Below are 21,584 nucleotides of genomic sequence, written 5' to 3' on the forward strand. Positions count from 1 at the left end.
TTGGAAAAAAAGTTATAACCAACCTAGACAGCATATTAAAAAACAGAGACATTACTTTGCCAACAAAGGTCTGTCTAGTCAAACCTATGGTTTTTTCAGTAGTCATGTATGGACATGAGAGTTGGACTATAAAGAAAGCTGAGTGCCGAAGAATTGATGGTTTTGAACTGTAGTGTTGGAGAAGACTCTTGAGAGTCCCTTGGACTGTAAGGAGATCCAAGAAGTCCATCCTAAAGGAAATCAGCCCTGACTCTTCATTGGAAGGACTGATGTTGAAGCTGAAACTCCAATACTTTGGCCACCTGATGGGAAGAACTGACTCATTTGCAAAGACCCTGATGCTAGAAAAGATTGTAGGCGGGAGGAGAAGGGGATGACAGGATGAGATGGTTGGATGGCATCACTGACTCAATGGACATGAGTTTGAGTAAACTCTGGGAGTTGGTGATGGAAGGGAGGCCTAGTATGCTGCAGTCCATGGGGTTGCAAAGAGTCGGACATGACTGAGCGACTGAACTGAACTGAAGACAGGCACTGACGTCGAGGGGAATGTAAAAATGTTTAAGACCCTCTTAGGGTTTTCAAGGAGCTCAAGGTCATCTAATATTGAGCAAGAGGATATACAAATAGTTATAATAGAACACTGAATATGAGGTGCCATCCCAGTAACATCTTAGCTCCAGGAGATGAAGGGAAGGAACAATCATGTCTACTAAGTATATAAAAGTTACGATTTGCTGCATATGAATGTTGTTAGCTGAATCATGTGAGGGATAGAAATCCCTTGTTAGCCAAAGTAATCAACTATTCTCAGGTGTGATTCTCAGCAGGCCCACTATGACTTCTGGTTAATCATGTACCTGTGTCTTTAAGTGAACTGTGAGTTGTGACCCTTTGTAATAAGCTATAAGACTAAAAGCAGGAATGGATCTTAGGTTTGATCCTTGTTGCCTGTTCTCAGTAAACAAACACTGTCCCTAAAGAAAGCACCTCTACCGTGAGCTGTCAGCCAGCAAACCTGGGACAACAGGGAGAAGTGCAAAAAAAAAACCCCAAAAAACAAAAACTCTCCCCTCAACATGAAACTTTCAGTCTTAAGATCTTTCCAAAACAGCCCCAGGAATAAATGAGTACACCTGTTCTTTGCCTTTGATTGCAGAAACCAGTCCACCATCTGCAGCCAGCTGGATCCAGTGGATCTCGGTGCTGCCTGCCATCAGAAATCTGAACTGTGCAATGATCGCTTGCTCTGTGCTCCACTGCCAAGACTAAACCCGCTTTTTGTTCAGGTAAGGCGAGCCCAGCTGGACTTTTCTTCACCCCTGAAGTCGGCAGTGGTCTGTGAACAGGACTTAGAGGCTTAACTGTGGCAGTAGAAAGCAGGATGAACTCCAGACTCTGGATAAAGTAGCTCTAATGCTCCTTTTCATTTGTATACAACTTTACATGACAAAGGCCATCACAATCACCATTAATTAAACCTACCACTCCACGCCTTCTGAGCCAGGTCTGAAGTAGTCTGCTCATTTTACAGCTGACAAAACAGATAGTAAGGCTTAGGGATTTGCTGAGGTGAATTAGTGCTCAGCCAAGGAACCTTGCCCCATTTCCCTTTCAAGTTCATTCTTTTTTTTTTCTTTTTTTGGCCTGGAAGAGGCCTTCAAAGTACCCAGTTCTTAACTCCAAGCACCTTAAGGACATCAGCTGGCAAGAGCTGCTTGGCAGCGGAATGATAGCCGTTATGATTGGAGCACAGTATGTGGCTTGAATTATTTGAAAACAGCCAACTCTTATTTTTCTGGCTCTCAGTGGATGTGAAACACATATGCACATAAAGTTTCTCCCATCAGGCCAGAGAGCAGGCCAGGACATGTGGGCAGTTGTAGCAATGCTGCCTTTGACATTTGACTTGGTGGAAAGCAGCCTGCTTGTTACCCACTCTTCACCCCTCTCTTACCAGATTCTTTACATTAAAATTTCAAATGAATTCAGAAGCAAACCTATTCCAAGAGCAGGCCTAGTCCCATATTGGTGGGATGTGGGGAAGAGGAAAACCGGAGGCCCACATACCATATGTCCATGTAAAAATTGTAGCTGGAGCTAACAAGCTAGTTAGCCTTGATAGGCTGGTTAACTTTCCCTATCTTGACAGACTTGTCTTTATAATGACCTGTAATATTAGTTTGACTGATGCAGAACTTCTCAGAGGTCCACATCAGAATGGTCTGGTTCCAGGAGAACAGTTCTGACCTGATGTCCTTCCCCACGGACAGGCCTGGCCCATATCAGAAAGGGCCTCGTATACATTCAGTGATGATCCCACCCCACATCCGTGCAAGTTCCTGCCACATCAGCACCCCCTCATGACCACCACCTTGGGCCTGTGGTACCACAATCAATAGCACAATCTACCCTTGAAAGGATAGATCAGGAAAAGAGGTTCATGCCAGTTGAAGAAGCAGGGACTTGGGTAGGGAATTCTGGGCCTAAAAGCAGGGCAGGGCTCTGAGTGAATAAATCACTTGGCCTGTGGATTCCTTGACTAGTGAAGAGGAGTGACCAGAAGAGAACAAGAGGGGGCTCTCTAAAGAGTGGGCCCCAGGGAGGGGCCTCTTGCCAAGATCTAAGAACAAATGATATCTGGCCAAAGAATAAGTCATCCAGAAGTGTGAGTTAATATTGGAGTCTATACAAATCTGGTTACCATAAAATAATTTCATTTCAGTTATAAGACCCAGAGGCATGAGCTGTTTCAAATGTTATGTCTGCCGCCTTCCACAAATAACTTACTTACTCTGGGCAATAGGCATGGTCTTCAGTAGGTATAAGGGCCAGAAACCAAATGAATCAGCTCTGTAATTAAATATTTTACTAGAGAGGCTGAGCTCCCATAAAAATAACCAGATGTCTGAACTCTAGATGGTGACACTAAGTAGGGTACCCCTGCTATTGCCACCCCAAAATGGACGAACTAGGAAGAAAAAGAGAAGCATGACTCCCTGGTCCCCTGGAAATGTGCTGCCGTGCTCTTTGTGGAGGGGTCCTTAGGTCAGTCAAGGTTGCTAGGACCCTGGGGACAAAACAGATCCCTCTCTCCACATCATTTTCCATAGCATCAGAGTCATAATCCCAGTCCTGGGGCTTGAGATGAAAAGAGGTTTATATCACAAGCTTTCTTATTAACTCATATCTCTATTTTGTTTCAATTAATGATGTACAACATTTAATTTTAAGGGAACTATATCCACATATAAACAGTATTTTTATCACCAAATTCTGAAGGCAGGACTTCCCAGGTGGCACAGTGGATGAGTCAACCTACCAGTGCAAGGGACACAGGTTTGATCCCTGGTCCAGGAAGATTCCACAACTAAGTCCGTGCACCACAGTACTGAGCCTGTGAGTCGAAACTACTGAGCTCACATGCTGCAGCTGCTGAGCCTGTGTGCTCTCGGGCCTGCTGGCTGCAGCTGCTGAGCCTGTGTGTTGCAGCTCTGAAGCTCACGTGCCTAGAGCCCATGCTCTACAGCAAGAGAAGCCACTGCACTGAGAAGCACTGCGCAGCACCACAATGAAGAGCCCCTGCTCACGGCAACTAGAGAAAACCTGTGCAAAGCAATAAAGACCCAGTCAGCCAAAACGAAATGATTAAATAAAATTATTAAAAAATTCTTAAGGCTAAAGATATAAATAAGGAAATGTATAAGATGTATATTTTGATGCTAACTTGTGGCTGCTGTGTATGTCAGTGCCAACAGCATTGAATTCTGGATTCTTTTTTAAATAATGAGATTTAAAATATATATATATATATATTTGGTTGCATTGGGTCTTAGTTGCAGCATGTGGGATCTTTAATCTGATATTTGAAATCTTAGTTGTGGCATCTGGGATCTGGTTCCCTGACCAGGGATCGAACCCAGGCTCCCTAAATTGGGAGCATGGAGTGTTAGCCACTGGACCACCAGGGAAGTCCCTGAATTCTAATGTCTTGATTCAAAGGCTTTAGTGAAGCCTTCTCCTACAGTTTTGTTCCTAATGTATGAAGGATGTATTTCCTTAATGATCTTTAGATAGTGTTTATATAAATTAATTCATTATTATTATTATTTTGCTTTCAAAATGGAGATAAAAATACAGTCCAAATCAGAATAAAACAGAATAAATCAGAATAAATCAATTCACACCATCAGATAGTGGTCACATCTGCAGTGTGGACAGATAGGTTCTCTTCCTGCCCCCATAGACTTCTCCGCCAAAGATCCTCTATCTGTTCACACAGACTCTTTCTGCAGAGCCAGGGACAGTCTGTGTGCCTGTACTGACCCCATTTCTGGTTGCCACTTGACAACATGACCCATCTACTTTTGTGTTGCTACCCACACAACTGCCCTACTTCCTGAAAGCATGCCCTCTGCCTCCCCACCGCAGTTTAAATTCCCATGCTATCTGATTCATCCTCCTTGCCCTTCCAGTTCAGGTGAATTATAGGTCCAAAGAAGGTGACTTGGTGTTGTCAATAAGACTTTGCTGGAATGCTACAGTTCTGTCATCAAATGACAAGCATGCCTCTCAGATGATGTTGATAGCTGCTGATAATATCTGATGTCACTGATACAAGGAAAGTAACTTTTCATTTATCCAGAATAGTTAGGGAACAGGTAGTTCTAATAAACTGCAATCTGCTTAACTATAGACTACCAGTTTTGAAAGAAAAGTAAACTAATTTGGAAGGAACTATAAATAACACAGCAGCACATTACTGGCAGATCATAATTTTACCTGGCATTGTAATTATTTATGTGTGTGCTCCACCTCCCCTGCAAGGCCATTGAGTTCTTAAAGGATGATGTGTATCAGTTTCATCTTTATTCCCCTTACTGTACTTAGAGAGTTGCTTTATATATTGTAGGTGCTAAAAAATGTTTTTATTAGATGAATGAAAATATAGTTGATCTTTGAACAATGTGGGGAAAGGGTGCCTACCCCACACAGTCAAAAATCTGCATAAAACTTTTCATTTCTCAAAACTTAACTGCTAATAGCCTACTAGTGAATGGAAGCCTTACCAATGACATAACAGTCTATTAACATATATTTTGTATGTTATATGTAGTGTATATAGTATATTCTTATAATGAAATAAGCTACAGAAATTTTTATTAGGAAAATCATAAGGAAGAAAAAACATTTACAGTACTATACTATATTTATTGATACTGTTTAAGTTATTTGTTTACAAGATGAATCTTCTGTAAGTACTTGCATCCATGTTATCTTACATGATACAAAACACTGTAGATGTCACACTTTTACCCAAAAACTTGGTTTACCTCATGGTGGGTGTTGAGCCAAAAGACACAACCAAGCCAAAAATCAGAAAGAGGAAGTATGTATTACTTGCAGCAAGTAATGACAACGCTGGAGATCTTTCCCAAAGAAGTGTCTCTCCAAACAGCAAAACTAGAGGTGTTTTAAGCCAAAGGTACATGCATGTTTATGAAGGAGCTTGAGCAGAGAAGAATTTAGTGCAGAACTGAGGCAGATGTCAACAGAGTTCAAACTTTAGTTGATTGAAGTCACATGGGTCAGAAAAGGTCAACATCATCATTCCTTAGATTCAGGTTGATCTGGTAATTTAAGTGCTTCAGGCTCTTCTTTACCATTGAAATACAACTGGGAGTCTTTACAGATGATTTTTTATCTTTGCTATTGTTACTTCCCTTGCCTGATGACACTCATTTGTTCCTGCATTCTTTTGTTCCCTTCAGTTCAGTCGCTCAGTCGTGTCCAACTCTTTGTGACCCCATGAATCGCAGCACGCCAGGCCTCCCTATCCATCACCAACTCCCGGAGTTCACTCAGACTCAACGGCCATCGAGTCACTGATGCCATCCAGCCATCTCATCCTCTCTCGTCCCCTTCTCCTCCTGCCCCCAATCCCTCCCAGCATCAGAGTCTTTTCCAATGAGTCAACTCTTCACATGAGGTGGCCAAAGTACTGGAGTTTCAGCTTTAGCATTATTCCTTCCAAAGAACACCCAGGACCAATCTCCTTTAGAATAGACTGGTTGCATCTCCTTGCAGTCAAGGGACTCTCAAGAGTCTTCTCCAACACCACAGTTCAAAAGCATCAATTCTTCAGCACTCAGCTTTCTTCACAGTCCAACTCTCAAATCCATACTTGATGACTGGAAAAACCATAGACTTGACTAGACGGACCTTTGTTGGCAAAGTAATGTCTCTGCTTTTCAATATGCTATCTAGGTTGGTCATAACTTTTCTTCCAAGGAGTAAACGTCTTTTAATTTCATGGCTGCAGTCACCATCTTCAGTGATTTTGGAGCCCCCAAAAATAAAGTCTGACACTGTTTCCACTGTTTCCCCATCTATTTCCCATGAAGTGATGGGACCAGGTGCCATGATCTTAGTTTTCTGAATGTTGAGCTTTAAGCCAGTTTTTCCACTCTCCACTTTCTCTTTCATCAAGAGGCCTTTTAGTTCCTCTTCACTTTCTGCCATAAGGGTTGTGTCATCTGCATATCTGAGGTTATTGATATTTCTCCCAGCAATCTTGATTCCAGCTTAAGATTATTAATTACTGAGATCTGTCCAAGGACAAGCACTGTGGTCAGGCTTAGATTACAAAATGACTTAGGCCAAAAGCGGCTTCTCTTTGTCAAAAGTCATGCCTAGTTTTCTTTCTGTGGGGACCTTCTACCCAAGCTGCTTACAAAATCCCCCTTTAAGAAATTTCAGTCTTCAGTCTTGAGGGGTATGGGACTAAAGTTAAGACCTCTGTAATTGCTTCCTGCTGAGAATGGATGTTTCAGTTTCCTGAATTAGAGGAGTGAAATTCCCTTGTTGCTAGAGCTAGGTCTGTTTTGGGGTCCACCAAAGTAGTGTCTGAACCTTGCTTCAGTAGCATTATTCTAGCAAGTGTAGAAGAGGCACAGTGGGAGAGACAATTAACAGCAACACAGCAACATCATTAGCAGAGACTTCAGCCAAGAGCCCCCAAACCAAACCATTTTTCTAATATTTTCACTAAACTGGGAAGGGAACCTTCAGAGAGGAGGTTTGATTTTTTCATGTGGATCATTTAGAAAAATGATCACATGTGGATCACATTAGAAAACTCATCAGGAATTAAAAACAGCGTTTGGTATATATTATAGCATAAGTTCCTCCTTGGGAGGCTTTTAAAATATCAAGGGCCATTTTTTCATTATAGAAACTTCTGAGTTGATTAGACTGACAGCCTGATTACTGTTGTTAAGGCTTGCTGGGTAAATTTTGCTAAAGCCTCTATAAGAGTGATGATGTCCTCTATGTTTGACTTCTTTCTTTCTTTCTCTCTTTCTTTCTTTTGGCCGTGCCATGCATTTTGTGAGACCTTAGTTCCCTGACCAGAGACAGTGCAAGTGAAAGTTGAAAGTGCTGAGTCCTAAACACGACTACCAGGGAGTTTCCTTTAATGTTTGATTTTCTAAAAATAGTCCTCTCCTTAATGGCCAAAGTAGATGTACAATGGATGTTCTATAGGCCACAAAACAGGCCACTCTGGTCAGTAAAGTTTAAGTTAAACCATGTATAAGCCAGCATGACTTACCCCATACCTCAGTGAGAAGATTTTTGTCAGTTCCCCTCTTGATCGCAAGTCTTCTAACGCACAAAAATACTTGTCCCTTGATGCCAGGGTGGTTGCAGCCTGTCCTGGGTCCATCATGTCCCTTGGTGCTAGGCCTCCTTTTTGTTAATATAGAAATATTTGCCTAGGTATCCACACTGGGGGAGAATTTATCAGGTATCTGTGAAGAGGCTCAGAGGTATGTTAGTGGGGAAACATTTTGTAGGTTACACATTTATCAATTGTATCAAATTATAACACAAACATTGTATAAGTGCTTTTAGCCCTAGACTTAAAGCAAGCAGAGATACCTGTCATGAGTAGTTATACTCTGTGACAACTTCACTAGATAATTTTCTTTTCCTCCTGAACATCAGGGCAAATGTATGGCTAACACAATAACTTTCGATTTTGATAGGGCCTGAACATGGGGTATTGGATCTTCATCTAAAAATATATTGTCATGGTAAGCTTCAGAAACAAACTTAAGAGTGTCCCTTTAACAGTTCATTTAAACTTTGTAATTATGTAACTTAACAATAAGTAGCTATCTGGCAGTTGAGTCTCAGACAGTAAATACAGACTTCAATTAACAAAACTAGATTTTAATATCCACTGAAACATTCTTTTCCTCTAAAGTTAACCTCACTTTTACCAAATGTAGCCAAATTAAGACCAGTTTGTTTTCAGAATAAGTCTGATTGATTGATCACTTAGCCTCTTTTAAATTGGTTGGGTTGGAGCTTTTCATAAGGGATCTCAGATTGAAATGTTGAAATATTTCTCAAAGCCAGAAAAGCCATTCTGTGGGCCTGTCACAGATATCACCTGCAACATCTACAGATTTGAGTGAATTCCACCATTTTCAAGGTCTCCAAACATTGAGTTTCCTGCATCCGTTAGGAGGTGACCTTCCTTATTTACCCGATAAAGCTGTTGAAAACTTAAGGATTTCTAATTTTTGGAGGAGGAATCAGGTGGAGAGAAAAGATAAACATTTCCATTTTACTTCCAAAGGTTTAATTTACCAAATTGCTGTTAGTCATAATTAGCTTGAGAGGGAGCGTATCATTATGTCTGGAAAACACAGATTAAAGCCAGTAATATTTTAGACAAAAACCCTAAAAATTATAACCATATTCATCAGTTCACTCAGTAACTGATCCTTTTTGTTAATAGTTTTATGAAGCCATCAGGTTTTCATTCAGTTTAGTTCAGTTCAGTCACTCAGTCGTGTCTGACTCTGCAATCCCATGGACTGCAGAATGCCAAGCCTCCATGTCCGTCACCAACTCCTGGAGTTTACTCCAACTCATGTCCATTGAGTCCGTGATGCCATCCAACCACCTTGTCCTTCTTCTCCCACCTACAATCTTTCCTCTTTTCAAATGAGTCAGTTCTTCCCATCAGGTGGCCAAAGTATTGGAGTTTCAGCTTCAACATCAGTCCTTCCAATGAACACCCAGAACTGATCTCCTTTAGGATGGACTGCTTGGATCTCCTTGCAGTCCAAGGGATTCTCAAGAGTCTTCTCCAACACCACAGTTCAAAAGCATTAATTCTTCGGTGCTCAGCTTTCTTTATAGTCCAACTCTCACATCCATACATAACTACTGGAAAAACCATAGCCTTGACCAGATGGACCTTTGTTGGCAAAGTAATGTCTCTGCTTTTTAATATGCTGTCTAAAACTAGGTAAGAAATTAAAGAATCCTAATGAAAACCTGTCAACCTAAACCTAGACAGGTTTTCATTAGGATTCTTTAATTTCTTACCTAGTTCAATGGTATGATCTGAAATTTATCAGAGACCTATACTTTTCAAAAATTTCTTCCTAAGAATCTTCTCGAAGATGAAGCACTTTTGCAAAATATCAAAGTATAACAATAACTGTCTACAAATAGCAAAGGACTTAAAAAGACATGATTCACACCTGATTACAATGTAATTGACAAAGGATCTTGGTTACTGTTTTGACATACAGCATTTTAAGATAGCAACTAAAATTATAACATAATCATACCAGGACATATCCAAAGTTCAGAAATGTATAATTTCTAGAATGTCTGTGTTAATAATATATTTATGATATTTATTCCTATGATATGGTAAAGAATCCACCTGCCAATGCAGGAGACACAGGAGACTCAAGCTCGATCCCTGGGTTGAGAAGATCCCCTGGAGGAGGAAATGGCAATCGTCTCCAGTATTCTTCCCTGGAGAATCCCATGGACAGAGAAGCCTAGCGGGCCACAGTCCATAGGATCACAAAGAGTCAGAAATGACTGAGCAACTGAGCACATTCCTATAGTATAACCTCAGATGGCTTATCACTTATTTGACAGCGCTTCCCATGTAATTTAACATATCAGATTATCCTATTTAATTTAATATCTCTCTTTAAGATGCTTCAGGATTCCTCTGAAACATCACAGTTAGCCGTAGGTCAAAAGAACTTCAGTTAGAATTTAATATTTGGAGGACTTTCCCTGGAAGTCCAGTGGTTAAGGCTCTGCATTTCCACCTCAGGGGACACAGGTTTGACCCCTGGTTGGGGAACTAAGATCCTGAAAGCCCTGCAGCATGGACAAAAAAAATTTGATATTTGGTGATTTTATAAAAATATCAAAAAGGTTTCAAGATACTTGGTCAAATAGGATCACAGGTCACTGTGAAGCAGTATTCACTTAACTAAAATGACTAAAGACTTCAAAAGCAAATACAGACCACTTAAAGGCCATAGGAAGCATCACTACAAACAAAGCTAGTGGAGGTGATGGAATTCCAGTTGAGCTATTTCAAATCCTGAAAGATGATGCTGTGAAAGTGCTGCACTCAATATGCCAGCAAATTTGGAAAATTCAGCAGTGGCCACAGGACTGGAAAAGGTCAGTTTTCATTCCAATCCCAAAGAAGGGCAATGCCAAAGAATGCTCAAACTACTGCACAACTGCACTCATCTCACACACTAGTAAAGTAATGCTCAAAATTCTCCAAGCCAGGCTTCAGCAATACGTGAACCATGAACTTCCAGATGTTCAAGCTGGATTTAGAAAAAGCAGAGGAACCAGAGATCAAATTGCCAACATCCACTAGATCATCGAAAAAGCAAGAGAGTTCCAGAAAAACATCAATTTCTGCCTTATTGACTATGCCAAAGCCTCTGACTGTGTGGATCACAATAAACTGTGGAAAATGCTGAAAGAGATGGGAATACCAGACCACCTGACCTGCCTCTTGAGAAACCTGTATGCAGAACAGGAAGCAACAGTTAGAACTGGACATGGAACAATGGACTGGTTCCAAATAGGAAAAAGAGTACATGAAGGCTGTATATTGTCACTCTGTTTATTTAACTTATATGCAGAGTACATCATGAGAAATGCTGGGCTGGAGGAAGCACAAGCTGGAATCAAGATTGCCGGGAGAAATATCAATAACCTCAGATATGCAGATGACACCACCCTTAGGGCAGAAAGTAAAAAGGAAATAAAAAGCCTCTGATGAAAGTGAAAGAGGAGAGTGAAAAAGTTGGCTTAAAGCTCAACATTCAGAAAACGAAGATCATGGCATCTGGTCCCATCACTTCATGGGAAATAGATGGGGAAACAGTGGAAACAGTGTCCATGGGGTCCATGGGGTCACAAAGAGTCAGACACGACTAAGCAACTGAACTGAAAGGCAAAGAACCTCACATAATCTGTTATCAAAAGCGGAACTTCAGGAAAACTTTGTTCTTTCAATAGAGGGCACAATACTCCAGTCCTATACCAGTCTATAGAATCTGTTTACCTAATTAAATTTAATCCAGTCTAAGCCAGTCTTGACCATGTACAAAGTTCTTTTCTCAGTGTTCCTTTTCTATAAACCTACAATTTTCTGTATTCATATTTTGTCCTTTATTTTAGTTTCCATTAAAAAAGAAAAAGCTTTAGGGCAAAACTACCTTTTAAAAAAATATATTTACTTATTTATTTGGCTGCACCATGTCTGAGTTGTGGCACACAGGCCCTTTGTTGCTGCATCTGGTTTCTTTTTATTTGTGGCATTTGGGCTCTTAGTTGTGTCACGCAGGATGTAGTTCCCTCACCAGGAATCAAACCTGAGCCCTCTGCATTGGGACCACAGAATCTTAGCCACTGGACCACCAGGGAAACCCCCTCCCTTTTATTTTCTTTTAACGAAATGCATTTCCATTCCTCACACTTCTTTGACTGAAAACACACATCCTACTGTCCTGGCATACTGAACTGTTTTACTATCTTAGTAGCTTTAATTACATATATTATAATATTAACCCTTAAAAACCTTAATCTCCAGTGAAAACCAAGAAGCAAGCAATTATAAATTGTCTATCATACTAGTATTTCCCACTTGGAAAACTTCTGAACACAATCCATAATCTCTAGAGACACATTTTCTCATAACAAAATTTCTTTCACCAATGTGGTACAGAGTATGTGTTTAATAAACCCAAGCATCTTCGGTTTCTCTCTGATAAGGCAGAAATAGGTAAGCTTAGACCTGCCAGCAATTACTGTTCCAGTATTTATCCTATTTGAAATGACCTAGGTAGTCAATGAATTCTCATCATTTAACTTATTTTAGTTTCAAATGAAACTAAGGTTCATTTAACTTAATTTAGTTTTTAAGTTAAGCCAAACTTAAATTGGCTTTAATACCAGATATTGATATTATAGAAACTATTTCCTATATCATGTGAACCTGAAATTCATTCTGGCCAGTTCCCTTAACATCTGTGAGAGTTTTTCTAAGTGCTTAATTTCCTTAAGCCAATCACATAGAGCTCATCCACAAATTACTTTGATAATATTGTCTAGAGGTAGACATATCACATCTATAATGAACATATATATACATTCATATAGACACAAAGATGTCATAGTTTTCTTCTTAAGTTTAAAAAGCTTCCTTTTTTTTCTCTCTTTCAGTCCCAGGAATTAAAAATGGTCTAGATAAAAGTTCCTGAGAGCCTGGATAGAACATTTACATCTCAAAGAAACAAGTTCCTTATAGGAAAGTTGGTTTTTTACTAACTGCGTATGTATAGCCCAGTTTTAGGATGTCAAAAGAGCCATATGTTGGACATTTTTAGGACAATATTTCTTGGTATCCTTCCTCTTTGATGTTGCATCCCCTATTGAGGTTGTCAACTTTGAGAATCTGGCTCCAATATCTAACAAAAATTCAATTTGCTCTCCTGCTACTTCTAAAGTAACCCTGGATTTCTCAGAGGAGATCAGGATGGTGTTCTGTGGAACCAGGTGAGGAGCCCTCAGGCCCCATCAATTTCTTTTTTGGTTACCAAGAGCTGAGAAGAAGAGGGTTAAGCTTGGGCCTTCCTTTTCCTGAGATGGGGCATTCCTTCTGATGTCCTTCCCCTTTGCATGTGGGATCTTTTTCAGTTGCGGCATGCAGACTCTTAACTACAGCATGTGGGATCTAATTTTGTGACCAGGGATCAAACCCAGGCCCCCTGCACTGGCAATGTGTAGTCCTAGCCACCTATCTACCAGGGAAGTCCCAATATTAAAACAAAACAAATAAACAAAACAAAAAACACTTACCTGTGGTGATAGGCTGATGTGCAATTTCTCCAGTAACAAGAGGGAGACAGAGAAAGAGGGAGGGAAAGAGAGGCATACTCTACGGTCCTGTAATTCTTGGAAAGCAAAATTATAAAATAGTAAGAGGGGACTTCCCTGGTGGTCCAGTGGCTAGGACTCCATGCTACCAATGCAGGGAATCTGGGTTTGACCCCCTGGTCAGGGACCTAGATCCCACCTGCTGCTACTAAAGATCCTGCAGGCCTCAATTAAATATCATTCACCTCAGGTTTATGTAAGTATAGGTTGTTCTCTTCAAGTCTTGCACAGGATGTTCTACACATATATTTTTGGATACTTATTGAAAAAAAATCCACATGTAAGTGAACCCATACAGTTCAAGCCCATGTTGTTCAAGGGTCAACTGTATAGAACACAGACTATAATTTACCAACATGACTTAATCCTTCTTTGATGACTCAAAAGGCCCTCTGGGATCACACATTTCTTCAGGCGTGTTATTATGTGTATTTTCTCTGGAGATGTTTAATATGGGCCAAGTAACCGAAAGCAGAATTCAGTAATAACGGGAAGACAGAACTTGATGTCTACTGACTCATTCCAGAACTAAGTCTGTGTGTATGTGTCTCAAAGTCAAATACAGAAGAGATCACATTTATTACTGCCTAAAAGAAGCATCACATCACAATGCAACTGTTTATGAAAATAGGTTACAAATAAGGAGTGTTAACTAGCTTCTGTTCATCAACCTTAACCAGGACAAGGAAATGTTTGAAAAGTAGGGCATCATTAGTACCATTAATATATTATTACCATTATTAAAGCCTAATCATCAGATTATAATTTACTAATTAACACAGACATATTTATCATATTATGTGCCTAATATATGCCAAGCCCTGTGTTAGTCATTAGGGATAAAATGTGAATATAATTCATGCCCTAGAGAAGTGTAAATAATTCATTTAAAACCATTTTATTGTGCAGATCATTTTACAGAACTTTAGATGTCACTGTAATAAATTAGCCTGGGAGTGATGTGACAGTCTAACACATCCTATAACTCATTCAAAATATAGAATAACAGAAAAGAAATAATGTGAGAATGTTAGCTTAATTACTTGATATTTGCCTTTTCCCCCCCACTAAAAAACAGCATCCAGAATGTTCCTTTAAGGATCTAGCTTTTTGCACTTTCAGAATCCTGGGTGAATTTGCTCCTGCACCTAAGATGATTTTTATTTCAGTTACTACAGTATCTGCCAGTCCCCCCAGGACTTGAGGGTAAAGCAACAGCCCAAAGCAGGGAGGGAACAGCCATTGCAGTACCCCCACCCTTGGCTGACCTCTCTGTGGGTGTGATGGTGACAGAGGAGGCATGAGAGAGCCCTGCCCTGGAGTCAGGAGAAACCCAGGAGGCAGGGCAGTGTTCTCAGTCCAGTGTGTAATGGACACTCTGGTAATGGACACTGCCTCCTTTCTCTACAGCTTCCTGTAAACATGCTGATTTTCATCACTAAAACTAAGGGTTTTGATTACATCAGAGTTTCCCAAATTATATTCTGCAAAACATACAGATCTCGTAAGTTGTTGTTTAGTTGCTCAGTTGTGTCCAACTCTTTGCAACCCTATGGACTGTAGCCTCCCAGGCTCCTCTGTCCGTGGGATTGCCCAGGCAAGAATACTGGAAAGGGTAGCCATTTCCTTCTCCAGAGGACCTTTCTGACCCAGGAATCAAACCCATATCTCCTGCATTACAGGCAGATTCTTTACTGCTAAGCCACCAGGGAAGCCCATGGGTCCCATAAGACACTTCTTCAAAAAGTGGCCTGGAGCAGCACAGCAGGGCAAGCTGCCCGCCACACCCAGTGGTGCAGTCAGAGGCCGCATCAGCCTAGAAAGGTTCCGACAGGCTGTACCTTCCAAACACTTGATAGCATTTCTCAAACGAGTTTGACCATGAAACTCTCTCTTCCAGTTTCACCTACTAACATCTGCTGATTCACTTAGTATTCTGAGGTATGAACTTTGGAAACATTAGAATAAATGATCTCTTAAACGCACTGATTTTATAGCAATTTAAAGCAGAAAATAGCCTTAGAAATCAGAGGTCCTATGAGTTTAGGATCTCATAGCAAGTCAGTGGCCAAATACGGTCCCTTTCATTTGCCAGTTTTTCACATTCTATATGCTAAAAACCACAGTGAATGAAATTTTACTGTGAGAAGGATTAGAAAAAGATCAGTCATTGAAATCTACAAGTAACCTGGAAGCTCCAGGGTTTCCAGTTTGGTTAAACTCTGTTGTTTGAAGTTATTCTTGATTAAACAAAACTAATGGTGTACATCCATAGGCCAGTGGAGATACTACTGAGCAGACAATTATCACAATTCAAGAAGCTAATGAGAACAGGAGAGGGAGAAGCAAGTGGCACTGAGTCCAAAGTCAAGGTCATTAGCTCCTGGGTGACTAAGAGTAAATTACCTTTTTTGATATTGAGTTCAAGATCCTTGAATTTTTTTTTTTAAGTATTGAGTCATATATTCCTTTGGTGTCAGGACTAAGAGAACTGATGTTTCTATACTGACCTCAGTGTCCAGTGCTCTGGATAGTGTCTCCTTAATGCCAACTTTAAAAAGCCTCACACATCACTTTACAATGGTCTTTGACTCTACTTAAAAGGACAAAGATAATTTTAGGCTTCAATTTCTTTTCATGCCATTTGCTTGAAAAAGAGTCCTTTGAGTTGGTGGCTAAGTAAACAACAGTATTCTTGAAGCAATGACTTGGCTGTCCCACAGTCCCAGCTATAATATAGCCTAACTCCAAAGTAATTAAAGAACCAAGTGATTTGCATTCTTTTTTCTACAGAACTACTCTTGAGTAGCAGATGGCAAACACAAATGTTTTGCTCTAGAGACATATGGAAACCTCTCTGTTCTGTAAAACCCTCAATGAATATTAAACGCCGAGTGATGCCATTCATTGCAGAAATAAAATGTGATAATCCCCCAAACAGGCCTAATTAGGCCATATAGCTACTTGAGTTCCAGAAAGTAATAGGGGGGAAATTACTATGTGATTGGGATTTCATTAGCAGTTCTTCCTAATCTGAATATTCATCCTGGTCCAAAAGAATCACTTACCTAGCCTTATTTCTCAGCATTCTATTAGCTTGTCACCATAATTTATAAGTGTAAATCTTAAAAATGAGCCATCAAAGAGATCTGCTTGATTCCATATTAATTCTTCAGTTCTTCCTTAACACAAAGAACAATGAATTTCAAGAGAGACAGGGTGTTTTATCATAGGTTTGGGAGTATTCATAGCTCCCTAACTAATTCCACTTATAAGCCCTTGCTGCTGTTAAATTAGGGTGGCAGGGAAAAGTCTGTGTAAGGTTATTCAGGAAATGATTATCAATATTAAGTAGGAATTTGAGGCAGTAATCTTATTGAATATGGCTCAAAATACAAAACAGAATTTCATTCTCTTCATCCTGCAGGTTGACAACTAAATAAATTGTTGGCAACCCAGTAACTTGTTGCCATCACAGAAAGGACTGATACTCTGCGCTCCTTGGAAAGAGAGAAGTACCGATGACTGAGTCATAGGGTGGACTGAGAGCTCTTTAGAATAAGGAACTAGGTGTCTTGGGCTCCTTTCCCAACACCACACTCTGCCTGGCCTCCAAGAGACTGCTAGGCCTGTCGATAAATCTCAAATTCACTACGGTGTTTGGTTGGCCTTGGAGACCAAAGTCTGTAAACCAGAACCCCTAGGGCAGATCTTAGGACATGTGTTAGGAGCTTGGGTTCATGAGTCAAAGGATTTTATGGACAGAGAGGGATTCTCTAGTCCAGCCTTTTTCATTTTACAAAGAGTAAACTGAGGCACAGAAGAGTCGTTGTCCTTAAGGTCATAGAACTTGTTAGTGGCGGAACTAGGAAGAGAACCCCAGTCACCTGATGCTTTGTCCAATTCTCCCTCCATTACAAACTCAGGACAGGCTTGTCAGGGTCTGACAGAGAATTTAGAAAGTTCAAGGCTCCCAAAGTGCTTAGCCTTAGCTGGTTGCTTAAGTGGGATAGAATAGGTAGCAGGTGTCTAAATGCCTATGTTAATTCTGACTTTAGGCACCCATCCCCTCCTCACGGAAACACTGTTTCTTTCTTGCCTCTTTTTTCCAGTTCAACATCAATCCATCTGTTTAAGAGAATGACAAGTCAGAATTTTCCTGGATTCAGCCCCCTGACCTCCAGAAATTCCAATATAACCAAACATGATATAAATACCTATATGCATTGGACACTGAAACAAGTATTAGTTTTCATTGCTTGTTTCTACAGCCTTGTTGCCTCCTGTCTTCTCTAACAGAACCTTGTGATCTAGGGTAAGTCTGACCCCATACTCAGCTTGAATCACTTAAGCCAGTTGGCATACGCCATTCTCTTGGACCCTAGGATCAGTTCACAAAAGAGTAGTCAGGGCCTATGGAGCTGAATTCCAGGTTATTTGAATTCCTGAGAAAGAAGACTCTTTACCTTCTGCTCTCTTTGAATCAAAGAGTCCCAGGAGTTTCAGGAAAGCATTTTACAAAAACATGGGGTTGGCCTGTTGAATTAAGTGTTACTTTGCAGAGACGGCAACAGCACCCCACTCCAGTACTCTTGCCTGGAAAATCCCATGGACAGAGGAGCCTGGTAGGCTGCAGTCCATGGGGTCGCTGAGAGTCGGACACGACTGAGGGATTTCCCTTTCACTTTCCACTTTCATGCATTGGAGAAGGAAATGGCAGCCCACTCCAGTGTTCTTGCCTGGAGAATCCCAGGGATGGAGGAGCCTGATGGGCTGCCATCTATGGGGTCGCACAGAGTCGGACATGACTGACGTGACTTAGCAGTTGAGGAAGCATTGCTAAGAAACCAAGAGAGAGAAACCAGGTCCCAGGCATGTCATCTGATCTACTGGATTACTCACCTGTCACTCCTTGTAGATCTGATTATTTTAGTATGTGATTAAGTAAATTTTTTGGTTTTGTTTTGCTTTTTAGGGGTTGTTTTTGGCTGCACCACATAGCACACCAAACTTCCTCTACCAGGGATTAAACCTGGGCCTCCAGCAGTGGAAGTATGGAGTCTTAACCACTGGACTGCTGGGGGAAGTCCAAGTAAATATCTTTATTATTTAAGTCATTCAGTGTTCTATTATTTACTGCCATATGTATCTCAGTATCTGTTATGATGCTGATTATGAGTTTCAGCACATCTTGACTTCACCATTAGATCAAAGTCCAGTTTAGAGTTGGTTCCAAAAGGCATTATTTAATCATTCATTTAAACAAGAAACTCTACCCAAAACGCAGAGTACTTACTGTGTATGTACCTTACTTGACAAAAAATACTACATAGCAATGCCTAGGCTAATGAAAACTTTTCTATTAGAAAAGAAACAATATAAGCTGTATCAGAATAGATTTCTTCCAATCCACCTTATAGTGGAGTAAATTTCATGTAGTCATTTTTCAGCATTATCATGTCATTTTTATTTAACTTTTACATTCAGTGGTGATATGTAAAATACTTAACAATGTTTGGCATGAGCACTTGACCAATCAGATTGAATGTCTAAACAATCAGAATTAAAGCCAACCTGATCCATCAGAATAAATGAAGTGTGTGTCAACCAGATATCTGCCTCCCATTCATCACTGAACTTGTGGGATCTCCCTTCAATTACCTGGGAAGCCAACTAAGGGCAGGGGCCACATGATAGATACCTCTGACTCCTCCAGGTAGGCCTTGCTGAGCTGGTTTCATAGTGTGAGCTTAATGACTATTTCTTTAAGTGGACATGATTCAACCAGTGATTGCTCAGGAAACATCAGTGGGTGGAAAGAGTACAGTGTGTCCCTCTCTGATGAAGATAATTATAGAATTATCCCACTGGATTATCACTAAATAAACAATGTTTTGAGATGACACACAGTGGATAAGAGAAATTGATATTTTTGAGGAGTTATCATTCAATATGATCTTGACAACCTAGAGAAATAATACATAATCACACCTATTTTTAAATACAACAATAAATATTATTCTTACAGAATGAATAACATACAAATACAAGGTAGAGGACAACCAGAAAGGTATTGGTGAAGCTAAAAATACCTAGGGCTTAGTATAAGCTGAAGGTGTCCCAAATGTTTTTAAAAAATACCTAGACTGGGGACTTTCTTTCCCGGTGGTCCAGTAATTAAGACTCCACGCTTCACTTCAGGGGGTGCAGTTTCTATCTCTGGTCAGGGAACTAAGATCCCATATGCCACGTAGCATGGCCCCCGCCAACAAAAATGTAGACGGCTGGCATGATAGTCAGATGTTCATTCATTCATTCAACAACTGAGTACCTACTAGGCATGCTGGGGACACAGTGAAAAATAAGCAATGTCCCTTTCCTCAAAAGGCTCAACTTTTAAGGGAGAAGACAAAGAAGTTCACAAACTGTTAGATAACAGAGAGAGAACTTATTCGATGGCTGAGTCATCAGTCAGTGAAAATAATCACCATGAAGGACATCTTTGTAGCCCACCGGGACAGCTGTGCTCAACTGGCAGAGGGCCAGAATCCATGGGGGGCTGGATAGAAGCATCAGCAGGCTAAGTGCAGGCAGAGGAGCAGAGGTTTCTTTGTCCCGAATTTTTCAGGACCATATAAGCACTTGGATTTTTGTAGGATAAAATTAAGAGGAGGAAGAATCCCAGTAATATTTGGTACCAGTTTTGTCAGTCCTTGAGAAGTAGGGATCTCAGCCAAGTTTAATTTCACTTAAGCAGTTACGAAAGGTGACATTTCTTGCATTTAGGTGTCATGGAACAATTTTAAACTAGTTAAAGGATGCTTGAATTAATTTGAAAATTTGCCTAGAGAACACACAGATCCTCAAGAATGTGTTTGTAGATTCTTTTTAAAAATATTTGTTTATTAATTATTATTATTATTGGCTGTGCTGGGTCTTCGTTGCTGTGTGGGCTTTCTCTAGTTGCGGAGAGCAGGGGCTGCTCTCTTGCTGCCATGTGGGGGCTTCTGACTGTGGTGGCTTCTCTTGTGGAGCGTGGGCTTCAGTAGTTGCTACACTTGGGCTCCACAGTTGTGGCACCAGGCTTAGTTGCCCTGTGGCATGTGGAATGTTCCCGACCAGGGACTGAATCCATGTCCCCTGCATTGGCAGGCATATTCCTAACCACTGGACATCAGGGAAGCCCCTGTTCATGGATTCTTGAGGGTTAAAGACCCCCAAGATGAATAAACTAGTGTAAGAAGTGAAGAATGGCTCTTGGAATTGTGCAATGTGGCAGTCCTGCTTGCTACCATAAGGAAAGCCAGACTGAGGACAAAGTAAACAGAGGAGAGCAGCAACAAGAGAACAGAGGAAGATGGACTATTGCTCTGATCAACTAGCCTGAAACTCACACAGACCTCCTACCGGAGAGACCTCCTTCCAGCATCATCACCCCACCTCATTAGAAAATTCACGAGGAAGAACTCAGTTTGACCCAGCCTGGCCATATGCCCATCTCTGTGGCTGAAGGAGTAAAGTACCATGATTCACAGCCACCAGTGGGGGAGGAGCAGCTTCCCAAAAGCAAGAAGAAAAAGAGTGCTGGCCTGACAAAAACCACAGAGGGTAAACTCCTTGGACAGCTAGATTTCTGTAAGTCAAGCTGCCATGTAATATCAACCTTATCAAAAGCTTCAGTAGACATGTACAGAATCAATTTGAAAGTGCTGGTCTGCCTGGTGTTCTGCAGTGACGTAGCATTTTACATTACCGGGCAACTGGCAAAAAAAAAAATGTATTGATGTGGTTTTCTTAGAACATAGCAACGTGCCACTTAGAGAAAGAAAAAGTGGCAGCCAGCAACCTGTCACCTGTGGAACCTTCAGCTCTACGAATACACTTCTTGTCCAGTCTTTTAAGCAAAGTGCCTTGATTCAGTAGTAGTTGCTACCATCCAAATCTGATCTCTAAGTAACATGGTATTATACAAAATATGAAAATGCATAATTCACAAAATGAAAAAAATTGAATACTTGTTGAAGTAGTGTCATATATCAGAATGCTTGCATGGTTCAACAGTGGTGCATAAACTTACCAGCTAGAAAGTCCCAACGTTATACACACTTGCTGATAGAGAAAAACCAAGGAAGTGAAAACAAGACAAAAAAATTAACAAAATTCCCCTAAGGAAACTTAGGGACTTTAGAATTCCTAACTCTAGCTTCTCTTATGAATTTAAGTTCTTTGCCACATCATTGTGTTCTTATTCATACACAGAGAGAATGCCAACAGTTGCATGCAGGTAG

At 40.6% G+C, this 21,584-nt stretch overlaps 1 long non-coding RNA gene across 1 annotated transcript in view; it reads left to right on the forward strand.

Moving 5' to 3' along the window:
* LOC104983966 overlaps positions 1 to 3,308 on the forward strand; it is a 29,663-nt gene extending 26,355 nt beyond the window's left edge. The window contains exon 4 of the long non-coding RNA XR_824701.1: positions 1,160 to 3,308. This is a non-coding gene — a long non-coding RNA (uncharacterized LOC104983966). The remainder of the gene's footprint in view (positions 1 to 1,159) is intronic.
* Positions 3,309 to 21,584: the final 18,276 nt, after the last annotated feature.

Source organism: Bison bison, unplaced genomic scaffold, assembly GCF_000754665.1.
Source record: "Bison bison bison isolate TAMUID 2011002044 unplaced genomic scaffold, Bison_UMD1.0 scf7180017845312, whole genome shotgun sequence".
Lineage (NCBI taxonomy): Eukaryota > Metazoa > Chordata > Mammalia > Artiodactyla > Bovidae > Bison > Bison bison.